Source organism: Nerophis ophidion, linkage group LG28 (genome assembly GCF_033978795.1).
Source record: "Nerophis ophidion isolate RoL-2023_Sa linkage group LG28, RoL_Noph_v1.0, whole genome shotgun sequence".
Lineage (NCBI taxonomy): Eukaryota > Metazoa > Chordata > Actinopteri > Syngnathiformes > Syngnathidae > Nerophis > Nerophis ophidion.
The window spans coordinates 10060041-10071226 of NC_084638.1; the positions used below are offsets into that span (position 1 = coordinate 10060041).

An 11186-nucleotide genomic window follows, 5' to 3' on the forward strand; every position below is an offset into this window, starting at 1 on the left:
TTGACCATCGACAGATCCACATGGACCCAAAAAAAGCCCAAGATATTAGTTTTTTACATAAAACGTTGCACTCACAAGAAACGAAGAAGTATCAGTCCCCACTTCTACATGACTGCAACACGGAGCCTTGCGGCGTTGGTCCGGCCAACCGGAACGAATCACCGGAGTAAAGAATAGGAAAAGAAAGACCGAAGCATCACTTCCCCTTGCCGGCTTGGCAATCTAGTAGAGGGCCTCGTCGCGTAAACAAAGGCATTAATAATTCAGGCCCCCAGCTGGGGGCCGATTCGATCTACTGAACAAGACATATTGGCCGGGAGCTTCCTTCTTTAGGTGTCTGGTAACAAGCCGATGAAAAAAAAAAAAGGCATGAATAGAATCCAATCGTTGAGCGCGACCGGTTTTCCTCTCAGGGAATAAAACACACCAAGTTCTGTTGGTGTGGCCAGGATCTTCAGCTCTCACTGGATCGGTTCGCCGCTGAGTGTGAAGCGACTGGGACGAGAATCAGGACCTCCAAGTCCGAGTCCATGGTTCTCGCCTGGAAAAGGGTGGAGTGCCATCTCCGGGTTGGGGAGGAGAACCTGCCCCAAGTGGAGGAGTTCAAGTACCTCGGAGTCTCGTTCACGAGTGAGGGAAGAGTGGATGGTGAGATCGGTGCGTCGTCTTCAGTAATACGGACGCTGTATCGATCCGTTGTGGTGAAGAAGGAGCTGAGCCGGAAGGCAAAGCTCTCAATTTACCGGTCGATCTACGTTCCCATCCTCACCTATGGTCATGAGCTTTGGGTTATGACCGAAAGGACAAGATCACTGTTACAAGTGGCCGAAATGAGTTTCCTACGCCGGGTGGCGGGGCTCTCCCTTAGAGATAGGGTGAAAGCTCTGCAATCCGGGAGGAACTCAAAGTAAAGCCGCTGCTCCTCCACATGGAGAGGAACCAGGTGAGGTGGTTTGGGCATCTGGTCAGGATGCAACCTGAACGCCACCCTAGGGAGGTGTTTAGGGAACGTCCGACCGGTTGGAGGCCACAGGGAAGACCCAGGACTCGTTGGGAAGACTATGTCCCCCGGCTGGCCTGGGAACGCCTCGGGATACCCCGGGAGGAGCTGGATGAAGTGGCTGGGGAGAGGGGAGTCTGGGCTTTCCTGCTTAGGCTGCTGCCCCCACGACCCGATCTCAGATAAGTGGAAGAAGATGGATGGAAGTTCTGTTGGATGACACATATGACCGGAGAACTTTCCTCCAGAAGGTCTTATCTTTGTCCATGTAATGTCAGATGAAACAAAAATGGAGCTTTTTGACCACAATACCCAGCAATATGTTTGCAGGAGAAAAGGAGAGGCCTTTAATCACAGGAACACCATGCCTACCGTCAAGCGTGGGGGTGGTAGTATTATGCTCTGGGCCTGTTTTTGCTGCCAATGGAACTGGTGCTTTACAGAGAGTAAATGGGACAATAAAAAAGGAGGATTACCTCCAAATTCTTCAGGACAAGCTAAAATCATCGGCCCGGAGGTTGGGTCTTGGGCACAACATCACAATGACCCCAAACACACGCCAAAAGTGGTAAAGGAATGGCTAAATCAGGCTAGAATGAAGGTTTTAGAATGGCTTTCCCAAAGTCCCGACTTAAACGTGTGGACAATGCTGAAGAAACAAGTCCACGTCAGGAAAACCAACACGTTTAGCTGAACTGCACCAATTTTGTCAAGAGGAGTGGTCCAAAATTCAAGCAGAAGCTTGTGGATGGCCACCTAAAGCGCCTTAGAGACTTGACAAGGGACATGTAAGCAAATACTAACATTGCTGTATGTATACTTTTGACCCTCACATTTTCAGTAGACCCATAATAAATTCATAAAATAACCAAACTTCATGAATGTTTTTTTTTGTGAACAACAAGTATGTGCTCCAGTCACTCTATCACAAAAAAATTACAGTTGTAGAAATCATTGGAAACTCAAGACAGCCATGACATTATGTTCTTTACAAGTTTATGTGCACTTTTGACCACAACTGTATATGTGGAGTAGAATAGAATAGAATGGAATATACTTTATTGTTATTATATGTGCATATAACAAGATTAAAGACTCCAACTTAAGGTGCGGTTGTGGGAAAAAATATGGGGTAAAATAAATAACACAAGAGGTAATAAAGGAAAAACTAACAATTGAAATAAGTAAAAAGAACCCCAGAGACCGAATGGTACAGCGCCACGTTTTACTGAAGTTGTAGGAGACCAGCCCTTACAATACAACCATATCTTCAGCAAGCCAGGTCTAAATCCAAACAAAACATCATCTTATCCATCCATCCATTTTCTAGCGCTTATTCCCTTTCGGGGTCGCGGGCGGCGCTGGTGCCTATCTCAGCTACAATCGGGCGTAAGGCGGTGTACACCCTGGACAAGTCGCCACCTCATCACAGGGCCAACACAGATAGACAGACAACATTCACACTCACATTCACACACTGGGGCCAATTTAGTGTTGCTAATCAACCTATCCCCAGGTGCATGTCTTTGGAAGTGGGAGGAAGCCGGAGTACCCGGAGGGAACCCACGCATTCACGGGGAGAACATGCAAACTCCACACAGAAAGATCCCGAGCCTGGATTTGAACCCAGGACTGCAGAACCTTCGTATTGTGAGGCAGACGCACTAACCCCTCTGCCACCGTGAAGTGTGGAGCGAAAACAGCCCATGTCGCTCAGAAAGGAGCGCTGCTGCTTCTTCAAAGGAGCTGGCTAAAACAGCTCTGTGAACCGACAAACAGGGAGCCCTTAAGACAAAACAAAGAATTTACGAGTGGACATAAGATAACACAAGACATGGGAAAATACTAGCAGCATTAAACATGACTATGGATTAAAAAATAACACTTATTTTCCGGAGTCCATGCCTGATATCAAAATTGGCCTGTATCGCTGAAAGTACTGTGATGAGCCCATCTGAAATTTGGAGGTTTTCTGAAGATGTAAAGGTCCCTTCGTGGGTGTTAATGTTTCATAAAGCGCTACTGCCGCATAATACATTCTGGGATGATATTCTACTGGTGGGAAATCATGCCAGAAAAGGATAAAACCTTGTGATTTATACGGATAACGCACAATCTTTATACAAAAAAAACCCTAACATAATAAAACAGAATGTATGTTGAATTAATAACAAAGGAACCGGTGGTGTCCAATTTTTTGAGCCAACGTTACTAAAAAGAGGCTTAGTCAAGATGGCTCAAAAAAAATCGGCCCTTGGGCACGGTCTGACTTACTTTGGTATTGCGGAGAACACAGATTGTACATTAGAATCCCGGACAAGCCCCCAAATTGTTGCGTGGGATCAGGGAATAAAACAAGCTGGTCAATCCCAAATTCTTTCGGATGACATATGTGGAGTAAGAAGGATCACCAAGACAGAATGGTACTATACCACATTTTACTGAACCTTCAGGAGACCAGCCCTTACCATGCAACCATAGCATCAGCAAACCAGATCTTAAATCCCAACAAAAAGAGTCAGATTCTGTAGAGTGAAAACAGAAGGGAGCGCGGCTGCTTCTTCAAAAACAGATAAGGAACTGACCAAAACAGTTGTGAGCCAACAAATGGGCCCTAAGCTAAAAGCAAGGAGAACACAAGAAGACAGACAAAACAAAAAAATGCTTACGAATGTGACTGTGGCACAATATTTACACCAAAGCATATCCGACATATGTTATGTACAAAAAAAAACTTTTAGCAACGTTTATGTCTGCGGCTTATAGTCAGGTGCGGCTAATAGATGGAAAACTTTTTATTCTATCTAAGCTTTATAGTCCGTAAAATACTATATTAGGTTACAAGTATAGTACTGAGATACTAATGAATCATATTCGGTACTATACCGCCTCTAAAAAGTACCGGTCCCCCCCGCCCTTTTTCAAACTGACATGGCGGCTTGCTGGTTTTACGAGCAGAAGAGCATGTTCGGCAGTGCGCACACACAGAGTACCTACAAGCAGACACAGTGTGTGTCGACAGAAAAGGGAGAACGGACGCATTTTGGCCTAAAAAGTGACGATACAGGTGTAGTTACAACACTGGAACGCCCCCAGGAAGAGGTGCTTTGAGACGTGGCTAGCGAGCTAGCGGCTAACGTCCACCCGTAGTGTTTTAACTACGTCTAAATCACTAATCCTCGCCTCCACGGCGACAAATAAAGGGAGTTTCTTACAAGTAGCATTATCACTGGAGGACGAGGAAGAGCGAAACATGCTTCACTATACACAATGTAAACAAACGCCATGGGTGGATCTACACCTGACATACCAAGGACAAGAGCGTATCTAGTCGATACGACTATGATTACATCGATATTTTTTAGCATCACAAAATATTCATTTTTTAAAAAAATTATATTATGTTTATAACCTTTAAGGACTCTAAATGTGACCAATGTATGATCCTGTAACTACTTGGTATCGGATCGATACCTAAATGTGTGGTATCATCCAAAACTAATGTAAAGTTTTAAAGAAGAGAAAAATAAGTGATTATTACATTTTAACAGAAGTGTAGATAGAACATGTTAAAAGAGAAAATAAGAATATATTAACAGTAAATGAACAAGTAGATTAATAATAATTTTTTACAGCTTGTCCTTTATAATGTAGACAAAATAATAGGTCGATAAATGACACAATATGTTACAAATTAGACTAATTAGAAGTCTTTGTTTGTTTACTTACTACTAGCAGTCAAGTTGTCTAGTATGTTCAGTATTTTATTTAAGGGAATACATTACAATAATAAACATATGTTTCATGTACCCTACGATATTTTGATATTTTTACTTGGGAGGAATAAACAAAGAGGAATAAAGACTTGTCGGCGAGTGTGCACGGGTGACCTCGCCGCGACGCCACCGCTTCAAAGAAATAGCCGCTACGCCCCACGGCCAAACCGTCACGGCTGGAACGGAGTGCGAGTACACGGTGTAAACAGAAATAAGGTTTCTCCCGGAACTGGGTGTAAATCATACGCAGCCAGGCACCGATTCTTGCACTTTAAACGACATGCGGCAAAATCAAAGTGTGCCTGCGGGTGGTGTGCGTGCAGCCACGAGTCGAGGATCACAGCCAGAGTTTGGTCACTGGCGGTATTTGTGGCACCACCGCAAGGGCATTAAAAACACGCACGCTGTAGACGGAGTGCAAAACTGGGAGACATTTGACACGGCCGTTTGCACCGCACAGCAATAAACACACGCCTCCTGTGCACAATTAATGACATGCAATAAGCTCACACACACACACACACGTGTAGTTCTGAACTTCTGAGGACCTGACAAAAAAATGCCTACCTCTTTAGAACCAGCCTTTTTAGATAAATAAAGATGTGTTTTTACAACATTATTAATACATATATACTATGCAAATATAAAAAAAAAAAAAAATGTTGAGTTGGAATTTTACAAGAAAAACTTAGAATTTCGGCAGTGTTATAATAAAAGTTGTCATTTTTCACAAGTCAAAATTTTACAAGAAAAAAATTAACATTTGTGCGACGTTATGATAAAAGTTGGAATTTTACTCGATAACCGTCGCAATTTTACAAGAAAAGCTTAAAAATTTTAGCAATTTTACAAAAAGAGTCTTAATTTTACCAGACAAAAGTCACAATTCTATAATCAATCAATGTTTACTTATATAGCCCTAAATCACTAGTGTCTCAAAGGGCTGCAATTATAAGATTTTTTTTTTTTTTTAAATGTTGGCAATATTAAGATAATAATCTGAATTTTGCTTGGCAAAATGATGACAAAAGTCATCATTTTACTCAAAAAATGTCACCGTTTTACAACAACAACAAACAAATTGTCACCATAATGATAAAAAGGTCACGATTTTATATGAAACATGTCAACATTTTGCATTAAAAAGTAATCATTTTACATTAGACAATAGAATATGAGAAATTGTTCCCAATTTTATGAGAAAAAAAGTCGAAAAAAACTGCTTTTAGTAAAAAAGTTTTTGTTTGTAATTTTTTTAAATCATTATTTACTTCAAGTTATTACAGTATGTCTCTATATACATATTTTTTTTAATTAATTTTGCCCCCTAGGGGCAAATTTTACTTTCTGACATAACTTGTTATTTCATATGTTGACCAGAGGGGGAGCACTTTTAAAACCGACAGTCAATTTGAAAAATCCTAACTTGTTTATCGGTCCTCATATGGACGGTACTTTTCCTTGTTGGTGTTTCAAGAAGGGTAGAAATACAAGAACACACACACACAAACACACACACACACACACACGTGTAGTTCTGAACTTCTGAGGACCTGACAAAAAAAATGACTACCTCTTTAGGACCAGCCTTTCTAGATATATAAAGATGTGAATTTACAACATTAATAATACATACATACTATGCAAATATAAAAAAAAAAGCTTGTTGAGTTGGAATGAGTTGGAATTTTATAAGAAAAACTTAGAATTTTGGCAGTGTTACAATAAAAGTTGTCATTTTCCACAGCAAGTCAAAATTTTACAAGAAAAAAAATTAACATTTGTGCGACGTTATGATAAAAGTTGGAATTTTACTGGATAACTCTCGCAATTTTACAAGAAAAGCTTAAACATTTTCGCATTTTTACGAAAAGAGTCGTAATTTTACCGGACAAAAGTCACAATTTTAGAATCAATCAATGTTTACTTATATAGCCCTAAATCACTAGTGTCTCAAAGGGCTGCAATTATAAGAATTTTTTATTTTAAATGTTGGCAATATTAAGATAATAATCTGAATTTTGCTTGGCAAAATGATGATCATTTTACTCAAAAAATGTCACCGTTTTACAAGTACAACAAACAAATTGTCACCATAATGATAAAAGGTCACACTTTTATATGACATGTCACCATTTTGCATTAAAAAGTAATCATTTTACATTAAAAAGTAATAATTTTACGAGAAAATACAATATGAGAAATTGTTTTTTGTAATTTTTTTTAAATCTTCATTATTCACTACAAGTTATTACAGTATGTCTCTATATACATATTTTTTTTAATTAATTTTGCCCCCTAGGGGCACATTTTACTTTCTTACACAACTTGTTATTTCATATGTTGACCAGAGGGGGAGCACTTTTAAAACAGACAGTCAATTTGAAAAATCCTAACTTGTTTATCGGTCCTCATATGGACGGTACTTTTCCTTGTTGATGTTTCAAGAAGGGTAGAAATACAAGAACACACACACACAAACACACACACACACACACACACACACACACACACACGTGTAGTTCTGAACTTCTGAGGACCTGACAAAAAAAATGACTACCTCTTTAGGACCAGCCTTTCTAGATATATAAAGATGTGTTTTTACAACATTAATAATGCATACATACTATGCAAATATAAAAAAAAAAGCTTGTTGAGTTGGAATGAGTTGGAATTTTACAAGAAAAACTTAGTATTTTGGCAGTGTTATAATAAAAGTTGTCATTTTCCACAACAAGTCAAAATTTTACAAGAAAAAAATTAACATTTGTGCGACGGTATGATAAAAGTTGGAATTTTACTCAATAACTGTCGCAATTTTACAAGAAAAGCTTAACATTTTTTGCATTTTTACGAAAAGGGTCGTAATTTTACCGGACAAAAGTCACAATTTTAAAATCAATCAATGTTTACTTATATAGCCCTAAATCACCAGGGTTGCAATTATAAGAATTTTTTTTTTTTTTTTAAATGTTGGCAATATTAAGGTAATAATCTGCATTTTGCTTGGCAAAATGATGATCATTTTACTCAAAAAATAAATGATAAATGATAAATGGGTTGTACTTGTATAGCGCTTTTCTACCTTCAAGGTACTCAAAGCGCTTTGACACTACTTCCACATTTACCCATTCACACACACATTCACACACTGATGGAGGGAGCTGCCATGCAAGGCGCCAACCAGCACCCATCAGGAGCAAGGGTGAAGTGTCTTGCTCAGGACACAACGGACGTGACGAGGTTGGTACTAGGTGGGATTTGAACCAGGGACCCTCGGGTTGCGCACGGCCACTCTTCCACTGCGCAAAATGTCACCGTTTTACAAGAATAACAAACAAATTGTCACCATAATGATAAAAGGTCACAATTTTATATGACATGTCACCATTTTGCATTAAAAAGTAATCATTTTACATTAAAAAGTAATAATTTTACGAGAAAATACAATATGAGAAATTGTTCTTTGTAATTTTTTAAAAATCTTCATTATTTACTACAAGTTATTACAGTATGTCTCTATATACATATTTTGTTTGATTAATTTTGCCCCCTAGGGGCACATTTTACTTTCTTACATAACTTGTTATTTCATATGTTGACCAGAGGGGGAGCACTTTTAAAACAGACAGTCAATTTGAAAAATCCTAACTTGTTTATCGGTCCTCATATGGACGGTACTTTTCCTTGTTGATGTTTCAAGAAGGGTAGAAATACAACACACACACACACACACACACACACACACACACGCACACACACACACACACACACAACTGTATTTATAAAGCTTATTTATGGCAAAAACAATAGCTGCTACACAAGGTGTTGCACAACAGGGAAAGTGGACAACTCATAAAATGCACCAGCGCGCTAAAAGACGATCAATAAAATGAATAAAAACAACAGTCATTAAAAACAAAGGCGGAATACAAACAGTGGATATGAATTTTAAGAGGGGTTTTAAAAATGGACAGAGAAGATGCTTGTGTAACGTGCAGATGTAGGGTTTTCCTCTGCACATTCATTGGGAAACACACTTTTTGGGAGGAATTATGCCTATCATTCACACCCCAAATTTGAATAAATTTTTTTTTTAATGCATTCTAAATCGTAAATTAATGTTAGAAAAAGTCAGCCAACAACTAAGTTAACAGGAGTCGTACTTTTGCGCTCCAAAAAACATTGCTTTGTATATAATTGTTACCCGAAACGGTATTTAATCCGCACCCACCAATTTTAAGAACTTTTGTTTACTTATTTATTTTTTTTTTTTACGTATATTAGCTGCCGCTATATACTGGTACGAAAGATTTTGTAAACGTTAGAATGCAACACGGCAGTAAAACGGCCGATCGAACAAAACAGAAGTCATGGTCATAGCTGCGGGAGCTAGCTCTCCAATCAGCTAAACAGACTCCATCGCTCCACGGTGACGTTTTGGTGAATTTACGAAACGACGTAAAGATAATGTCATCGTACATTAAGAATAACATTGTTAGCATATATGCTAATGACGCTAGCTTTAATTACATTACCTGCAAATGAAAACACCCCCACAGGCATCAAACATTGGACTGGTTTAGTAAGTAAGAATTATTTTAGATATATTGTAAAATATGAAAAGAACAAACATGGACGGTTTTTGCTTCAGGTTGAAGGCACTAAACGGGACATTGACTTCCTGTTTATTATTATTTAATGCTGCCATAGCACAGACAATTCAGTTCAATACATGAAAAGTATTCGTTGAATACAAAACATTTATGGCCGTCATCGAAGAAAAAAACATTAATTAGTTGCACGTTTTTTGTCAAACGCAGGATTCAAAGCGTTCGGGAAAAAAAAGTAGTGTTTCGTAGTCCGGAAAATACGGTACACACTTCAAGTATATATGTAATGTACTAATATCATACGTTGGTGCATTCATTTCATGGATGCATCAAAACATTGCATAATAAAACAATCCCCTACAGCACAACATCTGCTGTCACCAGGATCGAACCTGGAACCCTCAAGTTGCTGGCACGAGCTATACAGCCCCCCCCCCCAAAAAAAAAAGTGCATTAGAACCGCAATGAAGAAGGCTTACCTGCAAATGAAAACACTCCCCCAGGCATCAAACATTGGACTGGTTTAGTAAGTAAGAATTATTTTAGTTATATTGTAAAATATGAAAAGGACAAGCAGATGGTTTTGCTTCCGGTTGAAGGCACTAAACGGGACATTGACTTCCTGTTTATTATTTAATTCTGCCATAGCACAGACAAGTCAGTTCAATACATGAAAAGTATTCGTTGAATACAAAACATTAATTAGTTGCACGTTTTTTTTTCAAACGCAGGATTCAAAGCGTTGGGAAAAAAAAAGTAGTGTTTCGTAGTCCGGAAAATACGGTACACACATAAAGTATATATGTAATGTACTAACTACTAATATCATACATGAAATGAATGCATCAAAACATTGCATATTAAAACAATCCCCTACTGCACAACGTCCGCTCTCACCAGGATCGAACCTGGAACCCTCAAGTTGCTGGCTCGGCCACTCTCCCGACCGAGCTATACAGCCCCCAATCCCCCCCAAAAAAGTGCATTAGAACCGGAATGAAGAAGGCTTTGCCCCTTCTGAGCCTCCACCTGGACTGCAGTACCTCCAAGACCGAGGGTGTCCGTAGGTCAACCTTTGTGATGATAGGGAACGCTTTACGGGACACGGGTCTTTAACGGCCCCAGGTCCCGGAATTTAACACGGCCTGCACCGCAAGAGATACGGCCAATGAGAGGACATGAATTCATAAGGTCAACGCCCCGTCGTGTGTTTTATATCCTTCGATATAAAAAGTCCAGCACTGAAATAAAACGGAATCGGGTGCATGAATAGACGGACTGAAGACGGCAGGACTGCGGGGGAGAGACAGGTTTGTCTCCTGGTGGGAGAGGAGAGAAGGTCACAGCTCATAGACTCTCTGCCGCGGGGGCCGGCGACGTGTGGTCGGGCCGTCGAGTAAAGCGCACGTCTTAATTACAACACCCGAGGCTCATATCAGGCACAGTCAGACGGCAAACGTGGATCCTCACAGTGCGGGGCGTCGGACTCCGAGGAGGCGTGAGGAGCCGCCGTTATGCAAGCATATTACACAAAACAACGGGGGCGTTGACAGAAGTGTGCAAACATTTGAACGTACGAGTCTGTCGCCAGCTTAGGCGGCCTCTGATTTTATCGCTCTAGCCACGGCTTTTCTCCACGACCCAATGCTCTGTTGCGTTCTCTTCTCGCTACAACAATTCAAGCAGAGATAAAAGGTCCGGTTTTTCCACTAGAAGTGTGTGTTTTTTGGTCCTAAGTTCAGTACCACCCATGATCAATGTGGCCGCACCCACTAAATTTGATAAGAATTTAGTTTC

General features: G+C 40.0%; 1 protein-coding gene across 1 annotated transcript in view; it reads right to left on the minus strand.

Moving 5' to 3' along the window:
* The window catches only part of carmil3 (capping protein regulator and myosin 1 linker 3), a 253752-nt gene that overhangs the window by 173253 nt on the left and 69313 nt on the right, over window positions 1-11186 (minus strand). The gene's annotated exons all lie outside the window — the stretch shown is intronic.